Genomic DNA, 21,506 nt, shown 5'->3' with positions numbered 1-21,506 from the left:
GGATATAAACTTGGGTGTGGGAGTGAGACAAACCTGGAAACAAATTTTAGTTTCTAATTTCTAGTTGGCCTTGGGCAAGGTACACACACACACACACACACACACACACACACATACACACACACACACAGTTTATCTCATAATAAATAATCCTAACTATTCCTGACATGGCATGCCAAATAACTGAATCGTCCCAACTTCCTTTTTAATTATTATGACTAGGAGGGTTCAGGTGCAGCTTTTAATGATGTATTACGTGGTCGTAAGTTCCTTGGAAGAATTGTTTCGAGGCAAATTAAAGACAGTTGATGGGTAAGGTCCTGCTTTTCTTAGATTTCAATGTAAATGCCAGTAGAAAGGTCATAATCTTCAGGACTCAAAGATTAGAATTTAAGGAACGAGGAGATGCCTTCAAGGGTAGAAGCCCTTCCTGTGCAAGTATGAAGACCCCAGGGCAGAACCCGTGCCAAGCAGGATGCAGTAGTATACCTCTCTAAACTCACTGTTCCTATTAGGAGAGGGAAGGTGTTGAGGCAGGAGAATCTCTGGAGGCTTGGGTGTCAGCTCATCTGCTGTATGCACTGGGGCCCAACACAACGAGCTTGTTTTAAACAAAGTGAAAGAAGACTGATGTGAGGTTTCTCTTTTCCTTCTGTGAATATACTGTTTCATGTATATCCCCAAAGTCTAAAACTCTTATGGGACACACAGACACAGACACATACACACACATTCAAACTCACACTCACACTTAATTTGGAAAACCTTGGAGAATGAACCTGGTGGTGAGGGTACATCTATCCCAACTCATATCCTTCCATTTCACCAGTTTGGGTCCTCATTGTCTCTGAAAGATCCTAGGATCACTAGGATCACTGTTGGTTCTATGATTTTGTTGGAGAAGTTTTTTGCTTGGCATAATGAATTTAATCAGTCTAGAAGGTTTTAAATACTTAGCTAAAATGAATCTTCCTCTTACTTACTTCTCAAAAAAGAGTCTATTTTGCTTCACTGGTGGTCTGAGAGGCATTAATAATAACTATCATTATTTAAATACTGCTCTGTAATATACTTACTTATTTCATGCTTTATCTTCCCTAAAATGCTATGAGTTAACATACTATGTCTGTCATGTCCAATGAACCTCTCCTGAATAAAAGTAGTCATGGATGGAATTCATTGATTTGTATTCAACTAATCAATCAATTAGTCTTGCCTTTGCTATAATTCCCTTAAGTTTATTAAATCACTGGATCTCTCAGTTGTAAGATACAACACCTTTTTCTGACATATCAATCAAATGTACAAATGTGTATAGTTTGTAGATAATAAAAGATAAAGACGTGTCCAAAATGGTGACTCAGAGCAAGATACTTTAGTTGGTCATAGGAGGCTCAAATCAAAATGACTAACAAGTAGAAGTTGCAGATAATGTTTCATCTGTAGGTGTGGTTAACTCAATGATTCAGAAACATCTGTATCTTGGTCATTTAACACACATTTTGGGGACATTAGCTTTTGTCTCAGTACGTGCACAGAAGTAGTTCTAAGTGGCTTTCACATCTCCAGGCCACAATGGCTCACACTATCCCACACTGAGAGATATGGTTGTTTTCATATGTTTATTTATCAGTGGACAATCTTTCTTAAAACTTACCGCAGGAAACTAGTCCTTATGCTTCTTTGGCCGAAGTTTGTCCACATCACTTTTCCACGTCAATCCTGCGAAGGAAAAAGATGAAATATCTTGTTGGATAAAGTGATTCAAGTTCCAAACCACTGGGTGGGGCGGGGAGCAGTTGTCCTTCTCAGACATAGGTATTTGAGGGAGACATCTACATGATACTGAATTGCTGCTAACCAGAAAGGAACATCTGCCTCCATAGGTAACCACCATCTCTGCACTGTGTTCATTCACATTTCTGAGTGTCTGTATTTTTCTAGTAAGCTCTTTGCTAATATAAAATGTTTTGTCTTTACTATTAAATCTTTGTAACTAAATGCTCTTAGATTTTATTTGAAGGTTATTTTTTTTTTGTAACTCTTCATAATTAGTGACCAAAACATTCATCAATGGCTACTTTCTTTTTATAAAACGCTCAGATCAAGGAATGGAGCATTGATTGAATTAATTAAAGATAGAAAAGTTACTTTCTTCATAGATGTCACATTTGTAGCTAATGTTAACCATTTTGTGTAATATCCTTCTTACTTAATATACTTCATATCCTCCTAGTCTGGAGAGGGAAGAATCTGTCAGCTTGATTACAAAAAAGAAATTATCTGTTCAAGTTCTCCAGGTATCAGGGCAAAATGTTGCTAGCATAGGCTGGCTAATCACAAAATTACAAGTCAGAGAAGACGACATGACTAACACAGACCGGTTTAGTAGCCATTAAGAGCCAAAGAAATATATGCCAGAAGAATAAATGAACTAAGACTGCACTATTGAGGTAATACCAGCCATATTCCAAATGAAATGGTCAGGGTCAACATCATTCTCTAAGGATCTTAAAGGAAATGTTCATATTTATAGATGAATTAAATAGATAAGTTATAAGCATATCTTATTCTCTCATAACATAGAGCTATATATTTAGTGGACTGTTGTGGGTATTCTGGGAATGTAAAATTGCAACTGACAAGGTCACAAAAGAACCCAAAGAAACTTTGCCAAGTCTTTGTGTCTGCTTAGTCCTAGGTCCTTAAATTTGTCTATCTATCTTCACCTTAAGATCCCTAGACAGGCTGCATTCATCGTCATATTAGCTACTGAGACTTAGGAGGGCTTCTAGCCTTTTCTCTTGTCCATTCTTCATACTGTAGTCCAGGAGATATTTTAATATATATAGGGAATGTAAAATAATTTATGTAGATATATCTTCTTCATATGGTAATTTTTCTATTACCATAATTTTTTATAAAGTATGAAAAAGATCCTTTGGTCACAGTCTTTTCATTTACTAACCAGTGTGTAACCTTGTGAGAGGCACCTTCTTTTAAAAAGTAGTTAGTTTACTAATGGCAAGGTCATGGCTAACAATGTAATGCACATCTGGGCAAAGCTTGGTGACACAAATTTTCTTAGTAACTTGTGTATCATAATAAGGTATCATTCCTTATTACATTCATGAACATGAGACAGCCTGCCAGCACTGAAATGGGGGGACCATTTGAAATAGAACATTTGACAAAATGAAAAATCACAAACATTTTCAAATGTGGACACTGCCTAACTCAGGAAACGCTGACATTTGAGCGCTGAAGAAGGATCACATAGTGTCACCTTGTCCCATTTCAGCTAGGTTTGCATGAATCAAGGTGACCAGAAAAGTGCTACGAGTATACAAATGAATACTTTGCAAGTAAGCATAGAATCCTCAAGAAAAGGAAGACTACAATGGCCCTGGTTAAAATCAGTCATGACTCCTCATTCTCCTCAGTACATCATAGAATCACAACTCTTTCGCACATCATCAAGGTCTGCATAATTCCCCTCCAATCTAGATGTCCCCCTTTCTCTCTCTCTCGTCATTGACTCTTGCATAGGACACATTACCCACATGGATTATTAATCTGTTCTTTGGGTGTGCCAGGATGTCCCTATCTGCAGGTACTCACACTTATTTTTACACTTTACCCTCCAAAATGAATATTTTAGTCTGTCTTCTTTGAATCGACTCATTCTAGCAAAAGGCATCAGAGTGTTCTCTTTCTCTATTGTTACGGTTTGTGTCTGAAATATGTCCCACAGGCTCTTGGGTCTGAACACTTGATCTGTGACCAGTGTTCTGAGAGGTTGTGAAGACTGCAGCAAGTAGGGCTTCACGTTGAAAAGTAGATAATTGGACTGGGGTCCTTAAGAGCTCTAATATGTCCTCAGTTCTGGTTCAGTTTCCATTTCATGATCCACAGAGATATAAGTATGCATTCTTTTGCTCCTGCTGACATAATCACAAAGCATGATGTCCTTCTTGCCATGATTTACTTTATGCTCTCAAACCACGATTCCAAATTTGTCCTTTCTTCTGTATTTCTTTTGAGCATCACTATTTTCCATATTATTCAATACTTTTTTTTCTTTTTTATTTATATTAATTACAGTTTATTCACTTTGTATACTTTCCTCCCTCCTCCCCTCCTAATTCCACCCTCCCTCTTTCCCACCTGTGTCCCTCTCCCAGTCCACTGAAAAGGGAGGTCCTCCTCCCCTTCCCTCTGATTCTAGTCTATCAGGTCTCATCAGGAGTGGCTGCATTGTCTTCTTCTGTGGCCTGGTAAGGCTGCTCCCCCCTCAGGGGGAGGTGATCAAAGAGCAGGCCAATCAGTTCATGTCAGAGACAGTCCCTGTCCCTATTACTATGGAGGCCACTTGGATACTGAACTGCCATAGGGTACCTTTGTGCAGGGGTTCCAGGCCATCTCCATGATTTACAGCAAGAAACCCAGAAGCAGGGCAGCTGTCTCCAGGACTTCTCCGGGTGAGAGGAGAGCCCTCTTGACTAAAAAGGACCACAGTTATTCAATACATTTTTAATTAGAATCACATCACTTTCTCCCCTCGAAGTCCCTCCAGATGTACTCCTATGAGGCCCCTCCCATGACTCCCTTATGTCAAATTGATACGCTATTTTTAATTTGATTATTGTTATGCACATACACGAATGTGCGAATATATGTAAACACAGTGTCCTAAGTCCATTTTTCTTGGTGGTATGTTGTGGTTGTTTGAATAAGTTTGGCCCCCATAGATTTATGTGTTTGAATGCTTGGCCCATAGGGATGGCACTCTTAGGAGGTGTGGCCTCATTGGAGAAAGTGTGTCACTGTGGGGATGAACTTCTGCTTTCAGTTCAAGATGTAGAAGTCTTGTGTCCTCCAGCACCATGTCTTCCTGCATGCTGCTGTGCTTTCTGCCATAATGATAATGGACTAAACCTCTGAAACTGTAAGCCATCCCTAATTAAATGTTTGCCGTCATAAAAGTTGCACTGGTCATGGTGTCTCTTTATAGGAGTACAACACTATGACTCACATAGATGGTTTCAAGGATGGACTCTCTTCATTAGAGAAGCAATAAGGGGCTCATCCCTTGGAGAGACTAATTCTTCTTCTTAAGTATTTTACTACAGTGACAAGAAAAGTAACAAACCAACTCATCCTTTTGCTTTCTCCTCCCAGTCCCATACTTCCTTCTTCCCTTTTATACATTGAAAATGCTGTTTTTCTCCATTCCAGAAAGAGGATCCTCATTAATAACTGAATCTGCTAGATCCTTGATTTTGGATATCCTGGTCTCTAAAATTTCACATAATATTTATATGTAAGCCTAATCAGAAAGACAAACAAATAACGAAAGACAAATTGAGCAGGTTTCCCAAAAGTAGCTCCTTATTTTAAAGATGATTTTCTAAGCACCCAAGCCAAAGCAAGGCCCTCTTCCTAATTCTGCTCAAAACACTTGTTTTCTGTCATTAAAACTGATTAATAGTCAGGCATATTTTAATTAAAAAATACCTATCATTTCCAGTGGATTTCAAGTTCTATGGATGGAAGAGCCATTCTTTTTTGAGCACCAGAGTGCATTTACCCTTAGCTTTGTGTCATGCAGCTGTAGCCTCTGAATTAATATTAGCTACCTCGTTGATGCCAAGAATAAATGAATGATTTAAAGGATTAATTACTTTTTACAACATAAAAGTTCTCATACCAGATAAGTCCTGAAAAAGTTCACCTAAGACAACTCATCCATCTTTTGCACAGTCTAGGCTGATAAAAAGGACGACAATCATCTGTAAAACGTAGTGGGACACAAATAGTATGGGTGACAGGTTTCTGCCACACAGGTATCAGCTAGGACTGGCCTTTTCTCATAACTAGTAACTATCACTCCTGCTAGTAGCTGAGATTAAGACTTTTCTGAGAGAATATGATAAAAATTTGCTTGATTCCACCATACAAAGGTTTTATAGCATTGCATGCAAATTCGCCCATGGAGCTCATTTCAAGATGCTAAAGTAGACTATGACAATGATACGTAATATAAAGATATTGCATTGTAATGATCTTGGAAACAATGGCATTCTTCTATGTTGGAAGCAGCACCAAAAGCATGCCGGAAAATATGAAAGATACCTTTTTTTTTTTTATAATCACAGACACTGTTCAAACTGTAAATTGCTTGTTAATTTGTTCTCTTTATTCATCAGAATAATTTTCCCCTTTCAGTGGCAGCTCTAGGGCTGGGAAAAATATAACGCAATGACCATGCAGGTTATGTCCTTATACATACTTTTTGGATACACAAGTGTTCTTTCAAAAGCAGCTATTATGGCCAGGCATGTCTCTGTGTGTTGAATGCATGGCAGGCCTGGTCCCTGCCCTCATGCACTTAGTATCTAGAGCCCTGTAGTATGAGGTGATTATACATGATTACACATAATTACACATAATTATCTAATTACAAATTGTGATATGCACTAGAAAGTAAGATAAAAGTGTGAAGAAGGCATTCAGCAAGGGTGAGGCAGTAAAAAAAAATCAATATATATTTCTGCTTTAGGGCTATGAACATCATCAGAGCCTAATTTAGTTTAAAGCCACAGGACAGTGTTAGTTCTGAATAAACACACTTAAAACAGAATAGAAGGAAATCAAAGCAAGCAAACAAACAAACAAAAAACATCTCACATATTCGCCAGAGAACTGTTGCTCTGCATCTACACCCTATTATAGTATTCCACACTATCTTGTTTTGAAATGCCACAAATGTATTGAAAGGGTTAGACTAACTTTGTAACCTATATGTCTTCTAAAGCCTATAGTTTTGAGTTTTAGGTCCAGGTTAAGCTAAAGCCTCTTAGTACCTTTCCAGAGAGTGAAGGAATGTGACCCTATCTGTGAGGACAGATATAAAAAAAGGGCAAGCAAGCAATGACCTTCACTCAGCAAAAGAAGGACCAGACCCTTGTCCTTGAGATAGGGTTTCTTAGCAACGAACCTAGACTTCTTCTGAGTAGATTTTGACCTCCAGCCAAAAATCTGTAGCCCCTAATCTTCAAGGATGAGCTAACCACCCCCACCTTAAATTGCAGCTGCATCCACACTTGGCAGGACTGGCCAAGCTTGAACACCTAAGACTAACCAATTATCTTTACTTTATAACGTCCTCATCCAATCCTAAATTGCCAAAACTGCAACTTCAAATTTCCCGCAATTTTTCTTTTAAAAACCTAAAGGCCTTTGTCTCACGGTGTCACTCTTTGCTGACCGGCAGGGGTGACCCCGTTGTACAATGGTTAATAAACCTCTTGCTTTTGCAACGAGTCTTGGTCTAGGGGAGTTTCTGGGAAGGGCGCGATTGAACTGAGCTGTGAGACCCCAGGTCTTACAGTATACAACATGCAAAAAGAAGGAAGAAACCAGCCTCCCAGCTATCAACAAAACTCCATGCATCACATTTCCATTAATGCAGAAATAACATTGTCAAAAATTAACTATTAGCATGTATTTTTTCAAACACCTCTAGAGAGTCAGACTTGTTCACATGTGGTCATGCTTCTGTTTGAGATAGTATCAGGTGCTGTACATGTTCAAATATTTTCCCTTTCATTAACGTGTCTGGAGTTTGGTAAATGTGTCATTTACTTTGGATGCACATCCCATAAATACCATAGCTGGAAATGGCACACGCATGGCTTCTTAAAGCATGAAGCGGTTTCTATTTGTAAAATCCGGGACAAGTGGAGTGTCAAAATAAAAGCTAAAGTGCATTTTAAAGAGTAAACAATTATCACGGAATACCTCATTACAAAAAGTAAACAAATCAGTGGGGTATAAGGAGATCTGTTACAATAAGATGTCAATTCATACATGGGTGGAATGCAGTTAGGAAACCACTTGTCAACATCCTAGTGATAGGTTCAGCAAAAGTAGTGGGTACATTCCATAAGCAGCAGAATACTAACTAGTATTGTGTCAAAGTATTTCTCACTAAGATTCATGAAAATAAATAACAGGAGAAATTTGTTAATACACATTCTGAATCAAATCATTAATATTATCATCATTGTTTAAACTCCAAAATGGTATCCAGTTTCTCATGCACCGAGAAAAGTACAGTTCTGCTTTATATCTGGAAAAGTCTAAGCTGAAGTTTCACTAAAAAATGTTCTGTTTTCTTCTACTTCCAATGTTCATCCCATTTGTCTTTCTAAGTGAGGATTGATCATCTTACCCTGGGTTCTCCTTCTTGTTTAGCTTCTTTAGGTGTACAGATTTTAGTATGTTTATCCTATCTTTTAGGTCTAGTAACCACTTATAAGTGAGTTTATACCATGTGTGTCTTTCTGCTTCTGGGATACCTCGCTCAGGATGATATTTTCAGGACAGGAGCCTACCACAGAGGGCCTCTAAAAGACTCTACCTAGCAGTGTATCAAAGCAGATGCTGAGACTCATAACCAAACCTTAGGCAGCTCATTGTCCAAATGGGTTCCCTAGTAAAGGGAACAGGCACTGTCTCTGACTTGAACTCAGTGGCTGGCTCTTTGACCACCTCCCCTGAAGGGGGAACAACCTTACCAGGCCACAGAGGAAGAAAATCAAGCAGCCAGTCCTGATGAGATCTGATAAGCTAGGGTCAGATGGAAGGGGAGGAGGAACTCCCCTATCAGTGGATTTGGAGAGGGGCATGAGAGGAGATGAAGGAGGGAGAGTAGGATTGGAAGGGAATGAGGGAGGAAACTACAGCTGGGATACAAATTGAATAAACTATAATTAATATAAAAAAATAAAAATTTAATTAAAAAATAAAAATGTCAAAAAAAAACAGATTTTTTGAATTCCTTTTCTTTCCTTTTTTTTTTTTTTTTTGCTTTTTGATGACATTAACATTTTTTAAGAGCTTAGTGGCTTAATATCACCTTTGTTGTAAGCTGATTTATTTGCTGGCCTCTTATGCTTGGCTACTTATCCACATTTTACTGATTGTAACTCCAATACTGAAAAAATGTTATGATTTGAATGATAAGTTTCCTCAATAGGCTCATTTACTTGAACAATTGGTCCCCAGTTCATGGTGCTTTGGGGAGGAGGGAATAGAATCTTTAGGAATTAGAGTGATTTTTTTTTTATTGTTTTTTTTTTTTTTTTTTTTTTTTGTGATAGAATTTCTTTGTATAGCTCTGGCTATCCTGGAACTAGCTCTATAGACCAGGATGGCCTTAACCTCATAAAGATCTGCCTGCCTCTGCCTCCCAAGTGCTAGGAAAAAGGCATGTACCACCACCACTGGCCTGAAGGAACTATGTCACTTGGGTGGATTTTGAGAGTTTGTACTTTCCCCCACTTCCTATTCTGTCCATCTGCTCCTTTTATATAGACGAAGTGTGATCTCTCACTTCATGCAGATGCTGTTATGTCATGTCTTCCTTGCCATGATAGAGTCTATCTCTCTGGAATCATTTTTCAAAATAAAATAGTTATTCCTAAAGCTGCCTTTGCTTTTGGTCATGTTATATTATCATAGCAACAGAAAAGTTACTAGCCCATCCAATATGTCAGAATGGGAAGAGAATCAGTCTATATGAGATCAAAACTCAAGTCTTAGCTTCTTACTTTGAGGAAGCTCTTTATGACTTGGTGAAGTTTTTCTCAAGAGAGGGTGCTAAACATGACACCCTTCAAGGAAGAGCATTAAATTTAGATATAAACAATTCAAATGTTTCAGGAACTTCCTGAAACTAACCGGATTCAGCAGGTGTTTCGCTGTTCAAGCAGGTATAAGCAGTAAGGACTGCTGAGAGATCTCTCAGGTAAAGCAAGTGTCCCAGAAGAGGGAGAGACTAAATGAGCTGCCTAGAAGGGGCAGAAAGCAGCCAAACTGTCAGAGGCAAAGACATGCAAAGAAGCCTGAATAAGGCCTTTTTGTCAAGTCGTCAGGTAGCTGAAGGTTTCCAGCTTTCCTGGTTCCTTTCTTTTCTTTTCTTTTAATTAAATTTTTATTTTTTACATTAATTACATTTTATTCGCTTTGTATCCCTGCTGTAGCCTCTTTCCTCATTCCCTCCCAATCCCACCTTCTCTCCCTCATCTCCTCCCACTGATAGGGGAGGTCCTCCTCCCCTTCCGTCTGACCCTAGCCTATCAGTTCTCATCAGGACTGGCTAAGAACTCTTACTCCCACACAACTTCAAGAAGAATCATTTTTTTTTCACAAATGGATTCAAGCTACCTGATCTGGGTATGGAACCAAATTCTGGTCCTCTGCAAGAACAATATGTACTCTTTTTGTTCTGTTTTCTTTTCTTTTCTTTTGACACAAGGTTTCTCTGAGTAGCTTTGGCTGTTGAAGACCAGGCTAGCCTTGCACTCAAAGATCCACCTGTCTTTGCTTCCCAAGTTCTATGATTAAAGACATGCACCAGCTTGCACACTGAGCTTTTATTTCATATCTTTTCTTTTTCTAATATATATGAATACTTTTTATAGATGAAACATTTATATCTGTCTTCTTTAATGAGTGCCATAAACAGCCTTCTATATCATAAAATATTTCATTATATGATCATCTCTCTATAATTGGATATGTTTCTTCATAAAAATTCATACATTGACAAAACCTGTTATAAACACTTTGTTGGTATCAAATATTTTAAAACATTTATGTAGGATAAAATTCTTTGAGGTAAAGCGCAGTTCTGAGGTGTACAAACTTTTAATGTTTATACAGAATGCTAACACACACTCCCCTGCTCTTCCCTTTGGGAATACACAGTCCACTTATTTCTTTTGTCTCTATTACCTTTTCAGAAAATGACAGATGACCAGTTCTCTATTTCTTCACATATAATGATTGCATTTTTACATGATTTTCTTGATTATTTTCAACAGTCTCATACTTTCCATTCCAAGAGTTGGGATAGGAGTTGAGACCATCTATCACAGGATATTTTAAGGTTATTTCCCAAGATTCTCCAAATGATTACCCTTTTATGATATAGATATAAAATAGGATAGTTTATTAAAACATCACATTTATTTTGTCTAAATAATAAAAATATTAGTAGATAACAACATAACCTAGTAATATAAATTAATTTTGACATTCTAAGTGGGGATAAAATATTTAAATCTAGCTTTCCATTTAAGATGAAAATAGAAGTTACTATAGAAAATGCAAATAGAGGCAAGAAATTGTCAATTATTAAATCTTTATAATCCCTGCCCATTTTTTATTGTTTCAAGTTGACATTGTTACTAATACAAATGTGTTTTCTTCACTGAAGGATCAAAAACATTTCTATTGTAGAACAAGCATTAGTAATACAGAATATTTAAGAAATGATAAAGCACATTAAATTCTTTTTAAAAGGAAACCCAAAGATGCCAGAATTTGAATGCAGGACTATAAGATGCAATGAAATCTTGACTATGTCGTCTATGCAAAGCAAATGTACAGTATGGATTCTAATATTTTAACAGGAATTTTAACAGAATTTTCAAATATCTGATTAGTTTGCTTTATAGAAATTTATATTGATTTATCATGCAAAAGCAGAGCAGCAATTGAGCTGTACTGGGAAACTTGCTTCACCACTACAAAAAAAAAAAAAAAAAAAAGGAAATCATAAAAAAGACCTAATAACATCTGGTAAAACCATTTGACTCTTGGTTTCAGGCAAAAGCTTTTAAAAGGTTAATGTCACATTTACTGCAAACATATTACTATTGGGGAAGAAAATATTGGCTTTTTTAGGTCCAGTATTCATACATTAACTATCTTGTGACAAAAGCCACAAACTAGATTATTCAAAGAAATTGGTAATTTTCTTAACTGCCCTTTAACAGTGGAAGATGGAGCTGTGCGCTACCATGCAGGGAAGTAAGTTCATTCTTGTTTACTCACAAGCTATAAGCAGCATCCTAGAAAGACACTGTTCGTGATTAAATATGATGGCATTTTTTTATCAGCTGTCTCCTGGTAATGTTGGGAATGAAAGTGATTTATCAACAGACCACTTGTTTTCCTTCTCACAGCGCACACTCTGTTAGATGTTCCTTTTCATCAAACAAGAAATGTGATGCCTTGTATTTCTTACCCCCAAAATGTTTTTCAGTGTTTGAATAATTTTGCTTCTATTTAATAAAATGTGGAGGAAAAGTTTAAGAAGGCAAAGTCATCCTAGAACAATAAAGGTACAATAACTCAATTTGCCACTGCAGCAACCCAGCAGGAAGGAACAAAGAAGTACAAATCAGATGCTCAGTTAGATGTTCAGTTTAGAAGCCATGTGTTCCAAATCCGGGGTTGCTAGACTTTACTTGATAGTGGAAATTGTCTTGCAGTGCACAGCAGTTCTGTAGCTCTGTCGTCCATCCAAGACCACAAAGCTTCTTGTTCAACCAGCAGGGAACTGTGTGGCCTGCATGTGCCACCTAACTCAGGATGTGGAGAATTACTCAGTAATAAGCCCATCACTTCTCTGCTTGGTCCTTGAGCGCAGAACATTTCTTAACTACAACCCCTGGCTGATGCCTATACATGTCCACATATGTGCATTTCTAGTACCTTGACAGGTACTTAAAAATTGACTTTTTGTGCCTTTTTAAGACTTCTGTAAGTGAAACTTCAGTGATGAAACTTAGATATGGCCAGAAACAGAATTCTTAAAAAAAATGCAAGGAAATTATAAAGGGCCCCAGGTAATTTCCAGAAAGTCAGTAAGACCTATGCTTAATAGGCATAAAATGTTTTATTACAAAGGACTGAGTTAATTAAAATCAAACCGGCTTTGAGGAAATATACCTAGACCTATAATTATGATACATAGGTAATAAGATGGGGAACTTGTATGGCAAATTCACCTAGTACAAAAATTAATCACACCTCTGGGTTCTGACCAGCAGGCCTTCCTTTCCTTTCCTGCAAATAAACCAGAAAGGAAATTTCCTGAATATGTTTGTAGAAGTCCAGCTTTCATCCATAATGATCTGATAAGATACAAAGAGCTATTTCAATTTTCTTATGAGGCTTGCTTTGGTGACCTATTATATGGTCAGTTTTGGAGAAAGTTCCATCTGGTACTGAGAGGCATTTGTATCTTAACTCTTTTGCTTGCTTTGTATTTCCTTCTGGCAAATGGGTAGTCTCTTAGCTATTTAATGCCTTACTTTCATACTATCTCCATATGCTCTCCCTGTTCAGTTTTCTCCCACTTATCCCATCCTGTTATCCTTTGGAGTTGGTATCAGATTATTAGTCTCAATTACATCAATATCAGTTCTTTGTCATAAGAAAGAAAAAAATTAAATTTGTCAATTAAATTTGCTATAAACTTCTATCTTCCCCTTCTTCTATAAGACTCCTTATGCTCCATCCAAAGTTTGGCTGTGAATCTCTCCATCTGTTTTGATTCCTGCTGGGTGGAGTCTTTTAGAGGACATCTGTGGTAGGTTCTGTCCCGCTCACTCTCTCTTTTACTGCTTCCGATGTCTATTGTGCTTGCCCTTCTAAATGAGAATTACACATCTTCCCTAGGGTTCTCCTTGTTGTTTAGCTTCTTTAGGTCTATAGACTTTAGTTTGTTTATCTTATATTATATGACTAATATCCACTTATAAGTAAGTATATACATGTGTGTCTTTCTGAGTTTGGATTATCTTACTCAGGATGATCTTTTCTAGTTTCATCCATTTGCTTGCAAATTTCATGATTTCCTTGTTTTTAATAGCTGAATAACAAGAAGAAGAACAAAGCCGAGCCCAGGGGGAATATAGAGACTGATGCATCAACCAAAGCCCATTCATAAGGAGGACATAGACCCCTCTGGCTGGGTGTAGCCTATAGGCAGCTCAGTCTCCATGTGGGTTCCCTAGTAAGGAGAGAAGAGACAGTCTCTGATATGAACTCAGTTGCCTCCTCCTTGATCACTTCTCCCTGGTGGGGTAACCTAGCCAGCCCACAGAGGAATAGGATCCAGACAGTCCTGAGGAAACCTAATAGGCTAGGGTCAGACAGTAGGAGAGGAGGACTTTCCCTATCAGTGGACTAGGAAAGAGAGATAGGGAAAAAAAAAAGGAGGGAGGGTGGGACCAGGATGAGGCAAGGGAGGGGAATACAAAGTAAATACATTGTAAATAATAATAATAATAATAATAATAATAATAATAATAATAGAAAAAATGAGCATAAACTGAATTTATACCAAAAGAACTTTAAGGAGTCTATCATCTTTCCCTTGGATGAGTTCAGTAACAAAAGAACAAAGAACAAGGGATGAGGTGGTATTTTTGTTGACATCCAGAAAAATTATTCCAATTTCTGTAAGGCAAGAGTTGAAACTAAGTTCTGAGCTTATCTCTAGACAGAAACAGGAAGAATCATTTAGACATTGTCCTAAATCACAATGGAATAAAACTCAGGATGAAGATAATGATCAGCATCATAGAGCAGACAGAGACCAGCCTTGTGACTTTCAATCATGAAAACACTGGGCCACACTTTGCTTCCTCATTGTTTAAATCAATTTAAAGTAGACCTTATATTATGATTTGCAGCCAAGAGAACCCCAAAGGATGCAATTCCCTTCCCATTATTCTTGGTTAGAATAGGAAAAGATGAAAACTGTCTATAATAGAACTTGGGATTTTACTTCTCTGTTGTTACTATTTGAATGCAAGTCATTGAAACACAGAGGGAATAAATTGCTACTGGCCTCTGTCTCTGAACACCTTAAATTTAATTTAAAATTATATAGAGGTCAGGACGATGGTTAGTTTCTGACTATGTTGACAGCAATAGACCAGACAGTAGTCATGGTTTGCTAGAGAGGCGTTTAAGCCCTAGGTCCTGTTTTCAGGAAGGGAAAATGTCCTATGCTAATGAGCAACAAATGCATCCATCAGTATGACAGATGCTTTCCAAATGATGAACTAGTCTAGGATCCCAAGGAGCCACTCACATCCCCAAGTCAATAAGGAAACTCAACCTGGTACATGACACCAAAGCAATCTGGAAGAAACACTGTTAAGACATGATTTCTTTTTTAAAGCATACTGGACGTCTGGAATTTTGGTGAATCTAGCTGTTTCTTTTGAGTTGTTTGTTTTTTTAAATTTCATTTTTAATTTTTTTTAATTTTAAGGCAAGACTAATCAAGAAAAATATTTAAACAAAAATTCCTCCTGGTCATTTCAGCACTAGAATAATCTTCACATGTATGGTTTTCTTGTTTGTTTTCGGTCACATTTGATTTTTCATATGTGAAAAGCTGACAATAACAGTAAATATTTGCCTTCATAAATGTTCTGCCAATATGCTTTCCTTTCAATTGCTTGATACCAAATGGAAAAACTAATTTTTCAAATACTACTTTATTTGGGGGTTCCTTAAAGCTTATGCCTCCATTCCAACCCCCCAACCCCAGGTAGAGGAAAAAGCTTGGAAGGGAAAGGGGGCATAACCCTCTTTACTTCCTCCTGATGGAAAGGATTCTTTTGGGGGAAATAGCAATTTCAGTCATCAGGATATTCAGAAGTCCAGGTAGCCAGCAAACCAGTAAGCCAGCCAGCACAGCAAGCAGTCCCCCTCCACCTCCTCCAGACCATCACACCCTTTTCCTCTGTGCTATAATATTTATAACCCTCAGAGTCCTCAGAATTCACCTAATTCCAGCTGGCAAAGACCATGGCCTTGCACTAAGCAATTATCAGCTGTGAGCAAACTAAAATCCCATACTTGGGATAACAAAAACATGCTGATATAACATAACTGAGTTTTTTAAGCAAACCAAAACTTCCATTACAAAAAAAAAAAAAAAAAAAAAAAAAAAAAGAAAGCTTCAAAGTAAGATGGCAATTAATTTGGAACCAGCATTGGACAACCACTTTGTCTAGAACTTTGCAATGCACCTGTTGAGATATTAAGCACACAAACACCTACTTAAGGTTACCTTAATATCTTTATGTGATCCGGATTTAACCTCAAATGCTAGACTATGAATTTCAAACTACTAAAGAATGTTATAATTCATGTCAAACTTATTAGTCTTGCCATATATTATGTTACAGGCCCCAAATACATTATGAACCAAGTTGTAAAGCCTTTCCAGGTGCAGAAAGCTAAAGTCCTGATTACCAAAGCAAGTCTCTGTCACGTTAGCCACCCCGTTTCCATTTGCTTTATTTTGCAACAGATAAAAGCCACGGTGGCTAATTCATCTTTCTTTTGTCTCAGGTACCAGGTAATCATAATATTAACAATTTATATATTTTGCTACACCTTATTTAATTTACACGGGCAGTTAGACATATCAGCTTGTAGGAAGGCCTTCGTTTCATAATTTTGTCTATGGAAACACTGTTGCATAAATCGTCTGCACTAGAGGTAGCCATGGGTGAAATGGCCTTTCTTATTAAATGTCACAAGATTTAATGTCACAGTATAATTGGGATGGAAGGATAATTGCACCAAGCTCAACATGCCTTTTGCTGCTAACACATTATTAATCCATAGGAGTGTTAAAATATGTTCAATAAAGGCACCATTCACATGGAAATTGTTGGCACTTGCTAAAAATTACACTATTTCATTGCTCAGCCTTGAGAATTTCACAGCAAGAGTGATTTTCAAATGAAATTATAGTAGGAGTCCTCACTGAAAAATTCCACATTTGTTCTCAAAATATGTTTTTAAAGAATTGAAAATGCTCTTATGCCCGAGGTGCTAATGCATTCTAGTACTGTGCCAGTAATGTCACAGTTCATGCTTTGAAAATATGGCAATTCAGATTTTGTATCAGTTTTCCTACTGCTTCTCCTCCACACACAGACATACAGACACAGACAATCACACACAGATACCCCCCCACACACAGAGGGAGCGAGATAAAGAGAGAGACAGACAGACTGACAGAGACAGACAGTCAGAGAGATAGACAGACATACCCAGACACACAGAAACATACACAGAGATACATGCACAAATAACAAAGTGATATGATTATAATCCTACAGTACTACAGTGTCTGATTGAACACTAGCTCTGTTTTAAGCTCATTGATGATTCATTATCTATTAGCTAATTAACTTCATTGATGTGCCCACTCTCAGTTATCTAAGGATCCGTACCATAAATATTAAAGAATCACAGAATCCAGGATAGGGCAACCTCTTCATGACCCTTCCTTCATGTGCACTCTGCCACTCTACACACTACAGGCTACATGGGAATGTTATTCATGTTACAGGAGACTGTGGGACAAGATTCTACACATTTGAAACTCAAATACATCGTTTTACAATATATTTTTAGCAAAATTCCCATGCAAGGTGTTCTACCAACTATGTAACTACCATTTCCATGCTTCCCATTTGTTCTCCTTACAACAGAACTCAGTTCTTCAAACATGTGAAGATTTCCCCAGTCCCCTTTCTGGATAAACCACAGCAGTGTTTTAATCTTTCTTAATGAGTAAATTAGAAACCTTCTAACATCTCCAATTTTGGGATCTCTCATAAGACATGGTGATATAATTGATCTATTTAGGGGAAAAGTACACTGAAGTGTGTGTAACAACTATACAACCAACCAGCTATTTGTATAGAAAAACTACCTGTAGTGGGATGCTAGTTCCTCACACAGCTCATAACTTTTTAAAAACAAAATTTGGAATACAGTACTTGAGGCAAATACTAATGAAGGACTTTATGGGAATACTGTTTCATGGGTTTTAAAGTGTTAGCTGTCTATGCATATCTTACAGTATAATTTGTTTGCATTTAATTTAGTTATAATATTAGTAATTTTCAATTCAGCTAGGAAACTTCCCTATAGATTTCTTTCAATTACAAATATTTGATCAGGCCAGAAATAGACATGATTGAAAATCTTGGAGCAAAACATCACCCCTCACCTTTCTCTGTAACTTCATGAATGACAACAACTCAACATACCCATTTGTGGAAAAGCATCAGGAGCTGCAAATCCAGAGAGCAAAAAGTTGTGTCATTTAATTATCTAAGGATGCTGGGATTGGGGAGGGGTTACCAGGTTACAGTTAGTGGCTGGGAGCCACTCATAATGCCATAGAATGTATCCTAATAAATGCATATGTGATCACCATTCCCAAACTTTTCTTATGAATTATAGCATATAGAGAGCATTCCCACCTAATTCAGTTTTATCTCTATAATGTAATATCTCTGAGTTTAAAGGTTTAAACTGCAAAAATGGAAGATATGATATGTAACTCTATGGGTTTGAGCTTTACAATAAGTTCCAACGGATAGAGGGACTGAAGTGGTGTTGGGTGTTGTTTTGGGTCAAACAGCATGGTTTTTCCTGTTTTTTTCAACAACAGCAGAGCATACTTCTGCTTGCCTTGAACCTCGGTCTTCCGAGGTTGCTTAACTAAAAGAATATGGCAGAAATACCACCATCTTCAAATGTCATTGAACCTGAAGAGATCTACAGCTTTTACTGTTGTCCTGGGAATGCTCCTATTTTGATGTCAGTCATCATCTTAGGAGGGAGATCGCATTCAAAAGCTCTTGAAGATACACCGGGCACTAGGGCTTACAGCCTAATCCTGGTGCCCAGGAAACTGTCAGTGCCACCCCAGCCATGTGAATGAGTCACCTTGAATACTCACGGCCAGCCAAAGCTCCAGAGAACTGCAGTCCTAACCAACAGTACATGGAAAAGAAGAAGCATTCAGTGACACGTATCCAGCCAGTGCATACAGGCATACAGACAATGCTCATAGACATATGAGACATGACAGTAATTTCATTTTCCTAAAGCTATTGAGTTTGGGTTATTAAAGGCAGTAGGTAACAAAAGCAATGCTAAACAAGTAGAGCAATTGTTGTTTCCCTTATGATAGGGGAAAGGAGAGTACATTGCTGCTCCTTTCTCTTTGGATAAGCTTTAGGGTCAGTATGTCATGTACTTTTACTAGGTGCCAAAGCATTGGGGAGAATGGTAAGGAGAAAAAAAAGGTGAAGATAAGCGGAGTGGCAAATACTATTTATCCTTTGCAATCTTCACTGTACTGAGCATCCCATTACATACCATTCATGCATAAACATAGGTGTTAGATTGAAAAAGGGCCCGCCCTAAAATAATATACAACCTGTGTGGATGACCTAGCTCTCAAAGGCCTTCTTGCTCCTGAGCTTGGCAGATTCCACTGTTTCTCCACCTGCTACTTTTTCTACCTATCTTTGTGGTCATTGTATACCATGCCCCACACATGAGCATTTGTCACAATTTCCTAACCTTCACAGGTTTCCTGTATCTCTCAGTTGGTATATATTTTTAACTTTCTTTTTTTTTTATTTCATCACTTGTTTTTACTTTTTTTTTTCAATGCAGTTTATTCAGGAACCTTGAACAATCATTTGACCCTGGGGAAAGCCAGCCCACAGCTTAAATAGCCTCTGGGTAGCCAACCCCAGCGTGCCTCGTGGGCAATGCAGATAGGTCCACATACATGGAAGCAAGCCAGATCCTCAGCCTTAGCCAAATGTGGAATTGTTTGTGACAGAGAGCACTCACCATCGGGAAGGTGGAAGGCAGAAACCAGTCAATCTTTAAGGCATAGCATTCCGCAGCTCTCTACAGTTCCCCCTTTTTGTTTTAGATGCATCAGGCAAGAGTAGAGGTCTGATCTCTGATATTAGAAATAAATTGGGACTTTGTACTGATGTTCATTTAGGTGTCATCCACCCAAAGAGCATCAGACCCGACCGATACCTTTTTCTCAGAGGCGGGACCTGGGGCATCATTCGAGGCCATGGATAGCTTACCCCTAAACCCATGACATTTCACATACCCCTTTTGGACATCCTTTTGAGGCCTCTCTAATCCTGAATCACTGTTGCTGTGAGTGACACTAGGAATAATATTATTTTGATTTCAGGTAAATAAGTACATACAACTTTTCCACAGGGCAAATGAGTGAAGATTACAGCAATCCACAAAACAAAATGCTTAGGTGATTCTATGTAAATTTCCTTACAGAGATGAGAATAACAAAATACAAAATCGCATATTCAATAATTAATCATCCCTTTTGCTTATGATATTTAGTTAAGCTTTTTGAATAGTGTGAAAATTCCTGCTTCTGCAAAGACAAAACCTTGCTATTTTCCATATGGTATACTATAGATTATTTTCACAAAGGAGGAGCCAAGCCATTATCACACTTGACACCACTTTCAAGTTTCTCTGTCTCCCGTCTCTGGAAGCTTCCTTTGCTCTAGGGAGGTTCCATTCAGTTCAGGGATAGAGTACTAACTACATATTTTCAATATGAAGAAAATGATTACCATGACTTAAAATCATTTAAGCTTCAGTATGAAAGAAATTTTTAGGTGTAGTAATTATTTCTTCTTTGGGCAGTTTTGCTTTAGAAAAATGTCTGATTTTGTGGTTTGATTGGGATTGTTCAATTAAGGGAAACCATTTTGAGTTAGTCAGCATTGTAGAAGCTTTGTTTATGTGAATTTGAATTTTGGGAGGTCAGGGTCTTATACCTTAAACTCAGCTGATGTGAAGATTTTTATGAAGCACAGATAGGGTATGAACATGAGGCAATCTTCCTTCTTTAGTCACTATGCTTGGCTGAATTGTATTTTGTTGATGACACCAGTTGGAATAAGTGTGTTACATGCTTACTGCTTAGTTGTGTGGTTATTGGCTACTTGTGCCTACATGATACATCAATCTTTTTTATTATTAAATTTTTATTTTTTATATTAATTACATTTTAGTCACTTTGTATCCCAGCTGTAGCTCCCTCCCTACTTCCCTCCCAATCCCACCCTCCTTTCCTTATCTCCTCCTACGCCCCTCTCCAAGTCCACTGATCTGACCCTAGCTCATCTGGTCTCATCAGAACTGGCTGCACTGTCCTCCTCTGTGGCCTGGCAAGGCTGTTCCCCCATCAGGAGGAGGCAGTCAAAGAGCTAGCCATTGAGTTCATGTCAGAAACAGTCCCTGTTTCCCTTACTAGGGAACCCACTTGGATATTGAGTTGCCATGGGCTGCATCTGTACTCTAACCAAGGACCATTCATGGATATAACCTAGCAGTAAATCTTAATTTTAAATATAGCAACATCTTCCTGTGAAAGGAATGTAAACTTTAAGGGAAAGGAGACATAGTACTGAGAGCCAGAACATCAAATATATACAGAGGGAAATGGCTTTACTGTAGAGACATGAGTAAGAATACCGAGCCCATAGATCTAATCACTTGTCAGTATCCTGGTAGTGATATTTAGATAGATGATTTTAAAGACTACATGTTTAAAGAGAATATTCTGCCTAAAGAGAATCTTCTCATTTTTATATTACAGCAGTAATGTTAAAGTTTCATAAGAACTGCTTCACGGAGTTAAGGATTGTAACTTTTTCCCTTATTATCTCTGAGGAACCTGAGATTCAAGAAATTTTCTGACTTTCCTAGTATCACTGCTGCCATTAGGAGATAATCCAAGA

The 21,506-nt window shown here is 37.8% G+C and overlaps 1 protein-coding gene across 7 annotated transcripts in view; it reads right to left on the bottom strand.

Annotated features, from left to right (window-relative positions):
• Positions 1–21,506, bottom strand: part of B3galt1 (beta-1,3-galactosyltransferase 1) — a 547,096-nt gene that overhangs the window by 227,592 nt on the left and 297,998 nt on the right. For all 7 annotated transcript variants that reach the window (XM_060390325.1, XM_060390329.1, XM_060390324.1 and 4 more), the window contains one exon: positions 1,658–1,722. The gene's annotated coding sequence lies outside the window, so the exon portion shown is untranslated. The remainder of the gene's footprint in view (positions 1–1,657; positions 1,723–21,506) is intronic.

This window comes from Meriones unguiculatus, chromosome 8 (genome assembly GCF_030254825.1).
Source record: "Meriones unguiculatus strain TT.TT164.6M chromosome 8, Bangor_MerUng_6.1, whole genome shotgun sequence".
NCBI lineage: Eukaryota > Metazoa > Chordata > Mammalia > Rodentia > Muridae > Meriones > Meriones unguiculatus.
Note: the sequence above shows the minus strand (reverse complement) of the source record. Positions and strands in the feature narration are given on the sequence as shown.